The following is a 16,272-nucleotide window of genomic DNA, read 5'->3' as shown; positions in this document are numbered from 1 at the left end:
AAAGCATCGAAAACATTTGCAATGAAGAAAACTCGAGAATATATGTAGCATCGTGCACATTAAAAGGAGCACTTTCCTCCCGATGGTTAGCTATATCCACTTCTGGTTGACCAATTCGTTCAAGAAACGAATGTGTCATGAGAATCCTCTCGAAAACCTATGAAAAACGTTCCGCGACTAGATCGTATTGAAATAAACTTCGGTAATACTCCATGGGTAACTCCAAGCAACTTTCACCTAATATCAAAATCACAGCGGGAACGTTTCTCGTAGAACCCGCAGAAACAATGCTACTTTGACATATGTATACATATCACTGATTTACGACCTTCGTAAAATCGGTTATATGATATGATAAATTATCATATGATAAATTCTTCGTAACGAAACTAAGTCCTAACAACCAAACGGTTAACGGAAAATCTAAATTTTTCGAAAATTGACCAAGTTCAATACGCTCCACAATTCACTTTAAGCCCGCAACGTTTTAACCATAATACGCGGCATGTAAGGAAAAATTCGTAACAAAGCTTCTAGAGCTATACGAAACATCCTAAAAAGTGCACGAAATACATCTCGGAAGGCCAACACTTCACAAAAGCACTATGAAGGAAAACGCTTGTTCCCACGGACAAATTTACACGACACCTCAGTCATAATTCCTCGATCGCAAATAAAACTATTAGCATCCAAACATGAACAACAATTTTGGCTGCGAATATTCGTAGTCAAACTAGAATGTTTTTCAAACGCATGGCTAAGACTAAACCCTTGCAACATCGCGAAATATCTTCAAGCCCGCGAACATTTCAAGCACGAAACGTGGCATACGAAAGAATAACAAATCTTCAGCATCGCGAGACGTCGCAGACGCCTGAAGATTAGTTCTTCGACGAAATTTCCTTCCTCGATAAAAACACCTTCATGGAAGACCAAACAGTCATACGCACTAACATCTTCTCAAAAAGTATTCTTCACGAAGACTCGAAACGGTATTTTTTACCATTAAGTTTGTTGCTGATCACAACAAACTCTCAACGTCCTAAACAGACATAGCCATCTCACGAAGATGACTCTCTTACATCTGACACAAGGATAATAGCGCTATAAAAGAAATCCGAAATTTTGGTCCAACACTTCCGGTCTCCGGAGAGATGCTCGATTCGTATCAAACAAGTCGTATAAGCCGAGAACCTATCGCGGACTTTAAATCGATACGAATCAGGAAGAAATCGCAACAGGAAAAACGATAGCCGGCCAGTCACCGCACAATCCTTAAACCGAAAGTAAACCTAGGTCTTGCCCTAAACCCAACGCACGGGTCTCTAACATCTCTAGGCATAGTATCAAACACCCTGACATGAGATCCCAAAATTTGTCTCTTTGCCGATATTCGAACGTCTTCAGAAAATCCCGTAAGTTTACACACTGCGGAAAACTCTCGAAACAGATTATGGATATGGCAATTCACACAGAGTTAGATTACGAGACGACAACTCGTAGTCTTCCCTCTACACCCATACAAAATGCCATGGGCAGCAACACGCCTTATAACCGCTACATAAAAACTAGACCATAAAGGTCCTACTGAAAAACTAGTCATAAGAACCTTAACTCCAAGACGAACTACGAAAGGCTTGATCCCTTCAACAAGGGTATGTAGGCAGCCGTCATAAGGCGCAGCCCCAATCTTATCGCGTTTTCTACTTTTAGGAGAGCGAGAAGATCACTTACCACAGACCTTTTCAACCATTAATTCCGCCTAACTCACCTAACTTGCCTAACTTGCCAAGCCACTCGCTAGAACCTCACGCTAGAAACTCATGGTTCTAACGAGCTGGGGGGCTAACTGTTGGAGTCAAAATCGGTCACGACGGAATCAATGTCTGAAAGTCCATAAAAATCAGCATAAACGTTTTTACGAAAAGTAATCTTCGTAAAGATATCTTTACGAAGAGCCTTGCAGTAAAAATCTCGTCCAAATCTCAATCGAACCACTAAATACCGATTGTCCGAAGGCAACAGACATGTATCCAAATCGGCCGTGGACAAGCTCGAGTATGGAAATCAGACCGCGGACAAGCCAAGCTCGATCGATACGCGGCGACCAAGCATGCACGCAGCTCGGTCGCTACGTTGCGAAGTAGCGACCGGGCCCGAGCCAAGCTCGGTCGCTACGTAGCGACCGAGCGTCCGTCTCGCTCGGTCGCTACGTAGCGACCGGGCCCGAGCCCGAGCCAAGATCGGTCGCTACATAGCGACCGAGCGTCCGTCTCGCTCGGTCGCTACGTAGCGACCGGGCTTGAGCCAAAGTTCGGTCGCTGCGTAGCGACCGAGCGTCCGTCTCGCTCGGTCGCTACGTAGCGACCGAGCCTGAGCCAAGCTCGGTCGCTATGTAGCGACCGGGCTCGAGCCAAAGTTCGGTCTCTGCGTAGCGACCGAGCTCTTCCGAACATCGGTACGACACCAGTCCATGCATTCTCGTCAAACCTTCAAATGCTATCTCCCGAAGACCGTAGCGAGCTCAGTCTATGTTTTCCGCTATTCTAAATCATCGATCAAACTTCGTGGATTTGAAACCACGGAAAGTTCTTTCTTTGTCGAAAGAAATCGTAGTAAACTCTTCGAGTCGGAAGACGGCCCAAAGGGACCTAAAACACGACTCGAGGCCCATCCTGCGATTTCTTAACCAAAAGCCCGTAAACCACAGCCCGGTTTACGCTTGGTCCACAAGGAAGGATAAATGTCAAGTTTCCACGGATAAATACTGAAGTTTTGAAGATAATTGTGAAAAACGGGAAAATGGAATATCTCCATTTTTATGCTATGACGGCTTAAGGGCAGAAGAGTAAAAACGTAAACCGACCTTGGAGCTAGTATATAAGGAGTCCTAGGCGAGGAGCATGGGGGAGAACTTTTTAGATTCGGAATTCTCTGCACTTAGAAACTTTAGGCTTTATTCTCGACAAGTTCGGTTTCTATGACTGGCACTCAATTACTAGACGAACTCGCCCAGGCAGTTCGGTCTCTTGTCCAGCTCTATCAATTGAACTACGTTCGGCTTGATCCTCGAAAGGGGTACGTAGGCAGCCTTTAACAAGGTTCAGTCTGAAATCAATCGAAAACCTTTTATGTATCTTTTTCGTCTTTTGTTATCGAGCTGCGACTCAACTAGGTTTGAGCTTTTAGGCCGCTAGAACTAAGTAACTCGCTGACAGCCTTTGCGGCCAAAGCTTTTATGATCTCTTGTAATGATCGCAACACTCTTACGCAGACTCGAAATAAGATCTACTGTTTTCTCTAAACTCGTTTGTTATCTTTTCATGATTTCCGCATATATTCAGTCACTTGTCGTTGGTTCTCGCAGAGATCCGGGACCTCTGGGAAATTAGGGTTTTCCTAGTTTCTTTATTTAAACGGAAATCGACAGTGCGAATTTCGGTTCCCACAATTAATAGTATTCATAAAATAAACTAAACAAAGATCATATTCAAAAGAGGTTGTCACAACTTATAGCGGCTCTTCTTTTGTCATATTCTTCTTTCTATGATTTTTCTAAGACAGAGTCAAGTGGAAATATAAGAGAAGTGCATCGGCCACAGACTTACTAATCTGACATGTTCAAAAGGAACTAAGAAAGTACGCCTTGAATAAGTTGAAGAGGATACAGTCTTAACTAAGGCATCGGCTCCTAAAATAATGCTTATGCGTAGTTGTTGCTTTTATTTACTTCGTCTGGTGTTAACTATCTTCAACGGACTATAAAGACAATCATATTTGGAATTCATTATCGTCTTTGGCCACATGTTAGTGAACTATTATGTTTGTGTTCTATTCTTTCATGTCAGCATTACGACAAACTAAATCTTTAATGATAATAGCTACTGAGATGTCATCCACAATATATGTAACCAAGGCCGGCTCAACATGAACATGGCCCCTTGGGTAAAACTTCTTTTGGGGCTATATTATTAGTTAATTTGTAGTGTTGACAATAAGTTTAGTTATTTTTAATACTATTATGCATCAAAACATGCACATATTAACTAATTTTTTTTTGTAATCAGATATGCTAATGAAAATAATTAAAGCGCTTAAAATTATTAGATGTTAAACGTATCCGGGGTGATCGCACTGACCGCCCTCCGTACTCAACCGTGTGAGATAACAAGTTAAGTCCCACATCGGATATTAGACAAAGGAAAATCTAATATATAAAGAGAAGTCCAACTCTAGTAGTACGAGAGCTTTTGGAAAGGAAACCAAAAGTAAAACCATGCAGACTTGTTTAAGGCCCAAAATGTACTAATCAGACAATATAGAATTGGACATGGGATTTCGCAATCCCAACAATTGGTATTAGAGCCAGGTTAACGAAGATCTGCAAGAAGACCAAAATACCTTTAAGTAAGAACGGAATCCTTTAAGGAAAAAAAATGAGGTTTGGCAGATATTAGTCAGAAGATCATGGAATCTGTGATGTTGTCGGAGAAAGAACATTCTCAAAGGAAGCCATGCGACGATTACCGGTACAAGGTGGTGCCAAAGATGATTTGCCGAAGGAAACACACGAGATGGATGTGTTCCTTAGCTTGAGGGGGAAAATGTAAGATAACAAGTTAAGTCCCACATCGGATATTATACAAACGAAAATCTAATATATAAATAGAAGTCCAACTCTAGTAGTACGAGACCTTTTGGAAAGGAAATCAAAAGTAAAACTGAAACACCCGCCCCTTCCCCATTTCCAACCGGGGTTCCTGGGCGCGGGGTTTAGGACACACATGTCTACTTTCCCGACATTTCCGTGTGTCCCGTTTCTGGTCCCATGAGTTTCAGGTGCGTTTCCTTTCTTACCCTTGACATTTCCACTTATAGTTCTGCAAAAGGGAGAGGGAAAAAGAGGGGTGAGTATGATTACTCAGTGAAGTGATTCTAGACCAGTCTCCCCCATGAGCTTTTATACTGCTCAATGCGGAACGAGAACCGACTAGTCACTACAACCATTTCTTAACTAGCTATTAAGGTTTCATTTCACGAAAACAAGCATTGCAATGAACTCAGTCATCACTCAATTCACATAATTCGTTTTATGTTTTTAAGACTCCCATCATCCTAGAACTCTAGGACCTACACAGCTCAAGCGGACCAACCCTCCCCTTTTCTTGCTGCGTTCCTGTGGAGCCGCCTGCTCTGGTACACTCGGCATCCGGTTCCCTTGGATGTAGTCTATACTCTTTGCAGTGTATTACGACCCCTTCCCGCCAAGACTCGGCGTGACTCAATCTTACCGGCGCCTCTATTCTTAACCTGCCGTTTTTGAACGCTACGGCCGCCGCGTTTCCCCATACTCCCCACCAGTCCCTCGGTGGTTCGCATTCCATTTCTATTCATTTCCCATACTCCCCACCAGTTCCTCGGTGGTTCGTATTTCAATCACTTAACTTTCCTTTTTCCTTTATTTCCTTTTTCTCATCATTTCCTTTTTCTTATCCTTTCCTTTTTCTTTCACCCTTAGACTCTTTCTTACTTTCATTTTTAGACGCCACCCGTTCTCGGTGTCACACTCAATCCATTTAACAATCAGTCATGGATATCCTATCATTCATCTAACCAGACCGGTTAACAGTTCTCTTGAGATCCTACGTTCATTTCTTTCTAACAATCCTAGCTCTCAATCACAGACAAACAGACCTTCTACCAACCGATCACTCAATCAACAATCAACCAGTTCGTTTAGAGCCTTAAATCAGAATGAGAGTTCTTATGCATTATGATCTATCAACCTAACAACAAACAGGATCTACTCAATCCTAGATCCACATTCAACAATATAGAAGAACATGAAAGAGATCTGGGTAGAACACCTCACCTTAGCCTAGATCTGGTTCTGGATCTGAGATGTGAGGCGAGAGAAGTGAGAGTTGAGAACACGGACACCACACGACCACCACCACCACTCGCGGTTGCTCACGGCGAGGAGAGAGAGAGTCGTCCGAGAGGGAGAGAGAAAGAGGCGCGGCGAGGAGAGAGAGAGAGAGAAGGGCCGCGGCAAAGAGAGAGAAAGAGAAGAGGCGGCGCGGAAAGAGAGAGAGAGTCGACGGCTAGGGCTTCTGATCTCCGGGAATTCTCTGCAGGGCTTCGCTTCTAAGTTTCTGATGAGGAACTAGAAGGGTGGGAGCTTGCTTTTATAGGGGAGGCAAGGAAACCCTAGGGGTTTTAATCAAAATGGGCCGCAGAGCGGGCCTCTACACAAAACTTTTTGGGCTTTGGGTTTTGGGGTGTTACAAAAACCATGCGGGCTTGTTTAAGGTCCAAAGTGGACAATTTCGTACTAATCGGATAATATAGAGTTGGACATGGAATTTCGCAATCCCAACAAGCCGACCCTGTCTGTAACTTAAGTTTCGTATATGACTGTCTTAGAGTTTTGTGACCAAAGATTGAAGTTAAAATTCAACATAGAAATAATTAGAAATATCTAAATTTCACACATTCAACTTTTACATAGCTTAAGATGATCTACAATTATATCTAAATGGTATAAAATATTAAATAAATATATAATGCTAAATAAAGTTATAGAAACATTAAGAGATGCTTAATTAGGAAATGTATTCCTTTCAGAATTTTCCAAGTAAACTATAATCTATATATGTTAATAATTATACGAAATCTGTTGTGGAGCAAAATTTGGAATCTGTAAAGAAGTTGGAGAATTTCATGCACATCATTTAAAGAAATAAAATCACCACCAACACACAGACCACTGCAGTCTAAACACTTTTCGTTTTCCATGGTATTTTTTGCCTTGCTTTGTTTCAGTTTTCCGTTACAAGAAATAAACTACATACACATAATTACGCTGTTTAGATTAAAGAAGCTTGATCAAACGGCATGGTAGAAAAATAGTTTAACAAAATATCACTCAATTTACTCTAAACAACATTAACAAAGCTGTATAATATGTTCATAGAAGAAGTTTCACGTCTAGGAAATAAACGAAATAGGGTGCATTCATTAATAATGTGTTTATAGACATGTCCATACAACAATATAGTGAGTCAGCAGTAAAACAACAAATATAATGAATCTACATTTTTTTTTCTGCGAAAGCTTATATACAGTCAATAATTTTACTCTATAATTTTGATTCAAATAACAAATCACAATACTAAAAGCTCTCTATGCTGAGATTTTAGGCTGCCACGTCACAAAAAATAATCAGCAAATCACAACATTTCGTCTGACCACGTCAGACTGGTTTCAATTACTTATGGGCTTCACGTTCTCCTTTTATTTGGAGTGGGCTCCACGTGTAATCACTTTAATTTCAAGTGTTTCACGCTTTTGTTAGGCACACAATAATGGACCTGAATTTTCAAAACGAGCCCACAAAATCAGAATTGCTTATAATGAACTAAACTTCCTACGGAGCTCACCACAAGCTCCTCCTTCGAACTCTCTTCTTCATATTTTTTTTTTTAAAAACAGCTCTTCGTCTTCTATATTGTTCTCTTTTCCACTGGAGAAACATAACTATATGTAACGCTTTCTCCACCATTGAGAAAATATATTAAGTTTCACCATTAAGTCACTCCGTTCAACTTTCTCACTACTCGAATTTAATTACTTCCCTTCCCATCTTCTTTGCAAATCCCTAATTTTCCATACCATAAATAGTGGTGCAGCCATCTACATATCCAGTGGCGGAGCCAGGATCAATTTACACTGGGGTCAAAATAATTTTATGGGGTCAAAATTTATTATTAAATGGGGTCAAAATAATTTTTCTTTAACAAAAACAAAAAAAAATTAAAAAATAGTGGGGTCAGCTGACCCCACTCCCCATACACTCCCTCCGCCCCTGTACATATCTCATTGTTTCACAAGATTCATCATCGTTTCTTCCTTATAGTGGTGACGCGTCTCATGTAGAGTCAAGAATCAAAAGAAGAGTGATACAGAGGAGGCCATGAATTATCTGCGATGACCTTTCATACACACATGAGGGTGTACCGGATCGGTTCAAGACAATCAAGTATTATGGGTTCACCTCAAGTTATCAGATACAGCTCTATCCCTATTCTTTCATATTCCATTCAGTTTCACTGTAAGAAAAAAAGTTCCAAACTTTTTCAATTTTTTTTTAATTTGTTAAAAATTGTGACTGATTTGTATCTTTTGGGTCCAGTGTAGTTATTCTTCTCCAACACAAGCTGCAATCACTAAGGATCTCAGTTTAACTGTAGCTGAGGACCTGAGGTACTTAACCAATTTTTCTGTCTAAAGCTGTCTGGTTGATTCTTTGCCTGACTTTGATATCATGTCCATGTATTAGTACTCTGTGTTTGGTTCTCTATCCAACGTGGCTGCTATGGTTGGTGCAATTTCCATTGGCCAGATCACATAATATATTGAACGAAAAGGGGGTATTGTTTCGTTTCCTGAGTATTAAGCTACCCTGTTTCGAATCTTGATCCCGCTAATAACATATTCATTGCTTTACTTAAACCTTTGATTGTGTGTTTTCTTTGACAGTCCCTCATGAATGCTGGTTGGCTTTGCATATCATTTGCAAAAGTGAGTTATTTTTCAGTTTCTTTATTTGACTTCAGTCTGAAAATATTAGATTGACCATACATCATAATGGCTTTATAGGATACTTCTTTATTAATTTTCTTTTCATGGGAAGACTTTTAGAAGGCTCTGGTGTTGGGATCATTTAGTGGATATTAGTCCTTAGATATGGCTTACTTAGATCTCAATGGAACATATATCACTGGCTATATCATTTGTATAGCTCTAACATATGTGTTATGTTCGGTTATTACACATGCAATAGGTTAAAAGAAGCATATGAAAAGGCTCAATGCTCCAAAACATTGGATGCTTGACAAACTTGGTGGTGCATTTGTATTTCTTCTCTGAGAATTTCTGTCTTCTCTATGATAGCGAGGGACTTTTCCGTCTTCACTCCATCAGGGACGAAGAAGCTAAGGTTTTGATCTCTCTTGCTCTTGATATAATTTAGAATAATGTTTGACATGTATGTGTACCAATAAGATTTGTTTTTTTTCCTCTCTATAGTATAAGCTTTGCAAGGTTCGAACTATCCAGTTCAAACAAAAGGGCATCTCTTTCCAGACAAACTATTAAGCTCGGCCTGGAGGAGAACAAGATTTTTGAGTTCATCAAGTTAGATTTCGGTAATGTTGTGATGGTGACTGGAGGTAGAAACAGAGGGAGTGTTGGTGTTATTAGAAACCGTGCGAAGCTTAAGGGAATCTTTGAGACTACCACCACATACAAGACTCAACAGGACATGAGTTTGCAACAAGGTTGAGGAATGTGTTCACGCTAGGCAAAGGGTCAAAGCGTTGAATGTTCTTTATTAAGGGTTTAGGGTGTTAAGCTTACCAAAATAGAAGAAGCCAGGAAGAGGCTCGCTAGCCAACAGACTGCTTAATTTGTGATTTTGAGCTATTTATTATGTTGTTTAGATGACTTTTATTTCCTACACTCACTTTGCTTTTGGTTCGCTTCCAAGCTTTGAAAATAATATGTTTTTTAAACTATCTCAAGAGTTAAAAATGGATCCATAGAAAATTTCAAAATAGAAAATCTCAAAATAGATGCATATGTTGGTTCGCTGCTCAGTTTTGAATCTTATCTTATTTTATCAAAAGTTTAAGGGTGTTAATCATTTATGCAATTAAATTGATTTGCAAATAATATATATTCACAAGTCCAAGTAAATTTTACTCATTTTCAAATCGAATACAGTATATAGATTCTAATTAATATTTACGAATTCTTAATTTTTGTCTTTGTATTTTAAATAAAAAATCCATTTAAGTCTCTCAGAATTAAAAAAAAAAAAAACAATCCCATATGACAAGCACTTCTTTTTTTAAACACTTATTATCATTTCAGAAAATATAGTACGAGCCTGAGCTTCTTCAAACATAGTTTGGTAATATCAACCAAAACTAAATAGAAGCAGAGGGAACCAGTAGGTCCCGAAACAGAGCAAAAGAACAAAAAAGACACTACGATGACAAAAGTCGTAGGAGGAGAAGAAAAGCAGACAGTCAGAAAGAGATGAACTCTTCACCAAAAGCAGAGAAGCGTAGCTTTTATTATAAACATATGAACAAACTTTTCAACTTCATCTGATGGGAGATAATAGCAAACAAACACATGCACTGCTATTGCTTCAGTTTTCCCTAGAACTTTTGCTTCTATTTTTTATTTATTGAGCTCTTGCTTCTGTTTTCACCTTCAACTACTATTGCAATGTTTTCTCATTATGTCTGTCAAAAAAAATTACAACCTAAGCAAAGCCATAGCTAAATAAGTTAAAGGACCCCCGGAACAATATAAAAAGCCGTAGGCAGACTGTGTAAACCATCTGAGTGCAACATGAATCCCAAAAATACACATTAGTCATACTCCTTAAACAAAATCAAAATATTTCCCTAAGTTATAACAACATTCTTAGTATCATATGCACATTATATAGAAACCCCAGCTACATATTTTTTTTTTGAAACAGACCCCAGCTATATACAAATGCAAAAAACAGTGCTTAATACTTGAATAAAACCTACATATAACCAACAAAACAAAACAAAAAATCCTTAGTGAAATTAATAAATAACACAAACATATTGATAAATTAGTTTGGCAAACGAAGCACCAAGTAAATCCCCTAAAATTAATTACTAATTGTTACGAATATATGAGGAGCATTGTTAATACCAAAATAATTAACTCAATAAAAGTTAAGCCATTTATCAAAAACAAAATTAACTCCATAAAATTACACAAATTATTACACTACCACGCCAAAGATTTAAATTTCTTATTAACATACATTTTACACAACTATCTAAATCAAAACCTCCAACACAAAAAACTAATATCTCTTACAAAAAGTAAGTTACAAATAAACTCATATCAATTACTATCAATTTTTTTAACAACTCCTTCGAGACATCTAATGAGATATCATCTTCAAAGTTGTGTGGTCGTCAACAGTCGGTAAGAACCAGCACTGACATGTCAAGCAATCATTCCCTACAATTAGCTAAACTACTCAAAGACAACCACGTTTATAAGAATTTGACATTCAAACCATTGAACGTCCATCTACTTGCGATAAAAACCTGCAATGTCAAATTACACATAAAACCAACAAAATAATTCATAAATTTAAATAACACAAATGTCAAACAACCCGCGTGTAGCGCGGACACACCATTAGTATAGAATAACGAGAGGTTTAAAAAACTACATGTCATTAACCAGTAATACAAAACTCTTTGTCTTACACATATTCGAGGGAGAAGACCAACGGCTTAATAAATAAGAACCACAACAAACCAAGCTCGGCACACACATGAAATCTTACCATGAAGGCCACTTTTTAATTAAAAAACTGCCACCGTTATTTGAGAACAAATCTGTTGAACAGATGTGACATACAAGTTACAATTGACACCACCAAACATTTCAATAAATAGCCAACATGTATCATTCTATTACCCCTGCTAAAGGCTCACAGATAATTGTTTTGATCAACAGCCAACTTTGAGAAAATAATACGATTATGATCATTTTTTAAAATTGATTATATATATATATGGTGAAAATACATCAAGACAGATGTAGGACGAAATGGAACAAAAAAAATCAAAAGAAATTTTCTACCACCCGTGAAAGTTATGAATTCAATGGTTCTCTAAAACTAACAAAATGTTTGTAGATTTAACAATATTTTACATAAAAACTTCTATAAGTAATATAAAAGAATATCTAGATCATGAGTCCGAATATCCGATTAGTTGGGTTATACAGAAGAAATATTGTTGTAAGAATTCAGTTTATAGCTTTCATTGATACAGTTGTAACTTTTTTAGCTGTAGAAACATATTTTTAACTTTTAAACCGTTGGTTTAATGAATTAATAAAACATGAACACAAAAAATAGGACTGTCGATTTAATGGAGAGAGCAGTCCATTAATTGCTTAAAAACTTATTCGAAACAAAGTTTCAAAAAAATTACAAGTGAACTGCAACATTTCTACTGTCGAATCAGTCTAACTAATTTTCTGTTCATTTGGCTCATCACATTATACATAATTTTCAATAATAAAATTATGAAAAGTTCAATTTTGTGAACAAAAAGAAATGAATAATAATTTTAAAATTGTCTAGCAACCTATATTCTAATAAAAGCTTATCAATAATTTTAAAATTGTATAGCTCATAAAATAGGTTAAGGAGGTGGCGACACGTGTCAGATTTTAAAAACGCTGCGTATGGTTGTTGCGTTGTTGGGCCATTTCAATGGAAGCCCATGGCGTGCTGTAACCAACACCTTCGTGATGAAGCGCGGCGTTTTCCATTAGGGTTAGGGTGAGTGTTTCTTCGCGTCTCCCGATCTAATGGCGACTTTCGTTGCGTCTCCGATCTTTCGTCTCCTTCGTCGCGTCCATTCTCTAATCAAAGAAGAAATCATCAGTCCATTCTCGGTAACACTTTCTATTTCTGCGCATTTTCTCTAATCAAATTAGCATTTTCTGCGTTCATGGCGGTAATATGAATCTAGATCTCGAGTTTCTGTTTCAATTTAGGTTATGGATCTCTGATTTACGGATATAGAGTTTATAGTACTGAACTGTATCGTTGGATCTGGGAACCAGGTTAGGAGTGTAGTCTTTATAAATCGCAAAATGATTCCTTTAGTATTGGATTATCAAACTCAATGGTGAAGTTTTTCCTCTAAGTTGCTGATATTGGATAGTTTGCTGATTATTTGCAGAAAGGCGGTGTAAGGGTTTCTGTTGCATCTAGACCAGTTGGATTCGGCTAAAGCCTCGATGCTACTGTTGACATTCCCTTGAATACCATGAATGTAATCCCTTTTTTTTTTAAATTTCCCCTATACCTCTTCTCAGTTGAGTTTATCTTGAATATGGTTTTAAAATTGGTGCAGCACTCTTCCGAGAAACAGAGGAAGCTTGCTGATTGCGAAGCAGAGCTTGATTTGAATTTGTCTAATATGATCTTCACCATGCTTTTATTGGATTGATGTTTATTTGCCAACTCTGTGGGTGTTCTCTTCATTCAGGATATCAAGCAGAAAGAGGATGCTATTGCTAAATGTAAGCCAAAACTCAACTTGATGACAATATATTTTTTTTATTTCTTTTCTGTAACTGTGGTGGTGGATAAGTAGCTAACAGTTCTCATCAAATTATGTTGCAGCTGGTGTTAGATGATAAAAATTGGCTGCCGTTTTTTCCAATCATTCACCATGACATTGCTAATGAGATACCAGTCCATGCACAAAAGCTGCAGTATCTGGCTTTCGTGGTGCATTGATTCATAGCCATTAACAACCTTCTTAAATCCACCGACCCACTCCAAGCATGATTCCTCATTTAATGCATCTTTCCTCTCTACAAGGCGGTGGATCTCCAGCTATAAAAAGGTGAGGCTTCATCCCCTGAATATCATCCCTACAAATCCTAATAAATCTTGAAACTTCTATTATTTAGAATGATTTTGGTTACATTTATCTATTTGTTTGTTGATGTAGATGATTTGGGTATCGTGTATTGCTTTAGAAAGCTTCAGTTTAGATGATTTTGGTTCCTTTTTTTTTCTTTTGTTTTTTTATTGTCTGTTGATGTAATATGATTTTGGTTCTGTTTACTGATTTTGGAAAGCTTACGATGATTTTGGTTTCGTTTACTGATTTAGAAGGCTCGAATCTGGATACCGTGAGAAGATAAGTGTTGGTGATGAGGCTGGGAAGCTGTTTCGATACTCTGTCTTATAGACTGGAGGTATTGAGAACCCGGAAGATAGTCTCCCCTTTGTATTACCGACATTGTTGGCAAGACATACACGTTCCAGCTCAGTGTGGCCAGTTTCAATTACACTGCAAAGCATCAGACCTTCACAGTCTCACGCATCCTCAACAAGCGTCAGCGTCAGCGTCTTCTGTAAGTTTGTAGAATTGCTTGATCTCATTCATGAATATACAAACATATTTATACCACTCCTTAACCGAGTTGGTTAGGATAAATATCTCAACTAACTACATATTTATCTCTTACAATACTCGTACTTATCTCTCAACTGGTTCCATCATTATCTCCTCCAATACTCCCCCTCAAGTTGGGAAGGTGAAGGTTTCGAACTCCCAACTTGACCAACAAGTACTCAAACTGCACACGACCAAGCGTCTTTGTCAAAACATCTGCTAGTTGCTCAGTGGTTCTCACATGAACTGTCTCCAAGAGTCCCTCTTGTATTGCATCTCTCACTTGATGACAGTCAGATTCAATATGTTTTGTTCTCTCATGGAACACTGGATTGGCCGCTATATGCAATGCTGACTTGCTATCACAGAACAGCTTGGATGGTCTGTGCTGTGGAGCTCCTAAGTCACGCAACAGTCTCCTAAGCCACTTCACTTCTCTTGTTGCCTGTGCCATCGACCGGTACTCTGACTCAGCTGACGAATGCGACACTACTCCCTGCTTCTTAGTCTTCCATGATACCGGTGACTCGCCAACAAGTTCCACATACACAGTCAAAGAACGTATCGTAACAGGGCATGCTGACCAATCTGCGTCGCAGTACACAGACAAACTTGTATCCACTTGAGAACCCAACAGTATACCTTGACCAGCAGTTCCTTTTAAATACCTTACAACCCTCATAGCAGCACTCCACTGCATCTCACGAGGCCTTTGCATGAACTGTGATAAGATATGTACTGCATACGATATGTCTGGTCGCGTAATTGACAGATAAATCAAGCGACCAACTAACCTCCTGTACTTCTCTGCATCTCTTAAGAACGGACTCAAGTCCAACGCCAATTTGTGTTGTATTTCCATAGGCGTAGCAACCGGTTTCGAACCAAGTAATCCAGTGTCTGCAACCAAATCCAAAGTATACTTTCTTTGCGTAAGCATGAATCCTTCAGCCCCACGTCCAACTTCTATCCCGAGGAAATATTTTAGTTTCCCTAGATCTTTCATGTGAAAACATCTTCCCAAATGATCTTTAAACTTGGTTAGAAAATCGATATCATTCCCACAAATGAGTAAATCATCAACATAGATGAGTACCCTAAGCTCCACGTTTCCCTTCGAATACACAAACAGAGAGTAGTCTGCGTAAGAATGGTTAAACCCAAAGCCTTTAAGTGCATCTGTTAGTTTCTGAAACCAGCATCGAGGGGCTTGTCTCAGCCCATATATCGCCTTATGCAACCTACAGACTTTGTTTGGTCCCGACGCCTGAAACCCTTGCGGAAGCTTCATATAAACCTCTTCTTTGAGATCTCCATGTAAGAACGCGTTGTGCACATCCATTTGATGTACAATCCATCCTTTCCCTGCTACTATTCTCAGTAAACATCTAACGGTCGTCATCTTTGCTACCGGAGAAAACGTCTCCTTGAAGTCTCTCCCTTTCACTTGTCGATTTCCTAGAGCCACTAGCCGGGATTTTGGTCTCTCTACACTTCCATCCGCATTGTATTTAAATTTGTAGATCCACATGTTGCCAATGGCTCTCTTCCCAGGAGGCAAGTCCACAATGCTAAATGTTTTATTAACCTCAAACGCCTTGATCTCACTCTGCATTGAATTGCGCCATATCTCTTGCTGCACAGCTTCTTTGTAGCTTCTTGGCTCTTCTCCATTTGTTATTGCAGCTAGAAAAGCTTTATGTGCAGGGGAAAATTTATCATCAGAGATATAGTTTGTAATGGGATACGGTGTATTACCTTGGACTGTCAACGATGACTCTGATTTTGGAACGGAGGCGGTGTTGAGATCGTGATGGGGTTCTTCTTTGAGACAACGTGCGTTGTAGTTGACATAATCCCGCAGCCTCGTCGAAGGTTTCTTGTCTCTACACCCCCTACCCATCATTGGTTCCACTGCTTCAGTTGCTACTTCCTCAGCCTTGTCTTTTTCCAATTCCATCTCTTTATCATCGTCACTTTGCTTTGTCATCTCATTCTGTTCACTAGGCACACTCTGTTCAGCAACTACTAACGTCTCCTCCAGAGACTGTTACACTTGTTGCAGGCACCCTCGCACCCACATTAATGATCCAATCATCATCTGGACTTCCCGTTATTTCTCTAATCTCCACGCACTTTTCTCTTTCTTGTGCAAAAGGAAACACATCCTCAACAAAGCTTATGTCTCTGGACACTACAAACTCATTTGTTT

At 38.9% G+C, this 16,272-nt stretch overlaps 1 pseudogene; it reads left to right on the top strand.

The window, feature by feature from the left end:
• The first annotated feature begins 3,440 nt into the window (after positions 1–3,440).
• Positions 3,441–13,541, top strand: LOC117125750 (annotated as a pseudogene).
• Positions 13,542–16,272: the final 2,731 nt, after the last annotated feature.

Source organism: Brassica rapa, chromosome A07 (genome assembly GCF_000309985.2).
Source record: "Brassica rapa cultivar Chiifu-401-42 chromosome A07, CAAS_Brap_v3.01, whole genome shotgun sequence".
Lineage (NCBI taxonomy): Eukaryota > Viridiplantae > Streptophyta > Magnoliopsida > Brassicales > Brassicaceae > Brassica > Brassica rapa.
Note: the sequence above shows the minus strand (reverse complement) of the source record. Positions and strands in the feature narration are given on the sequence as shown.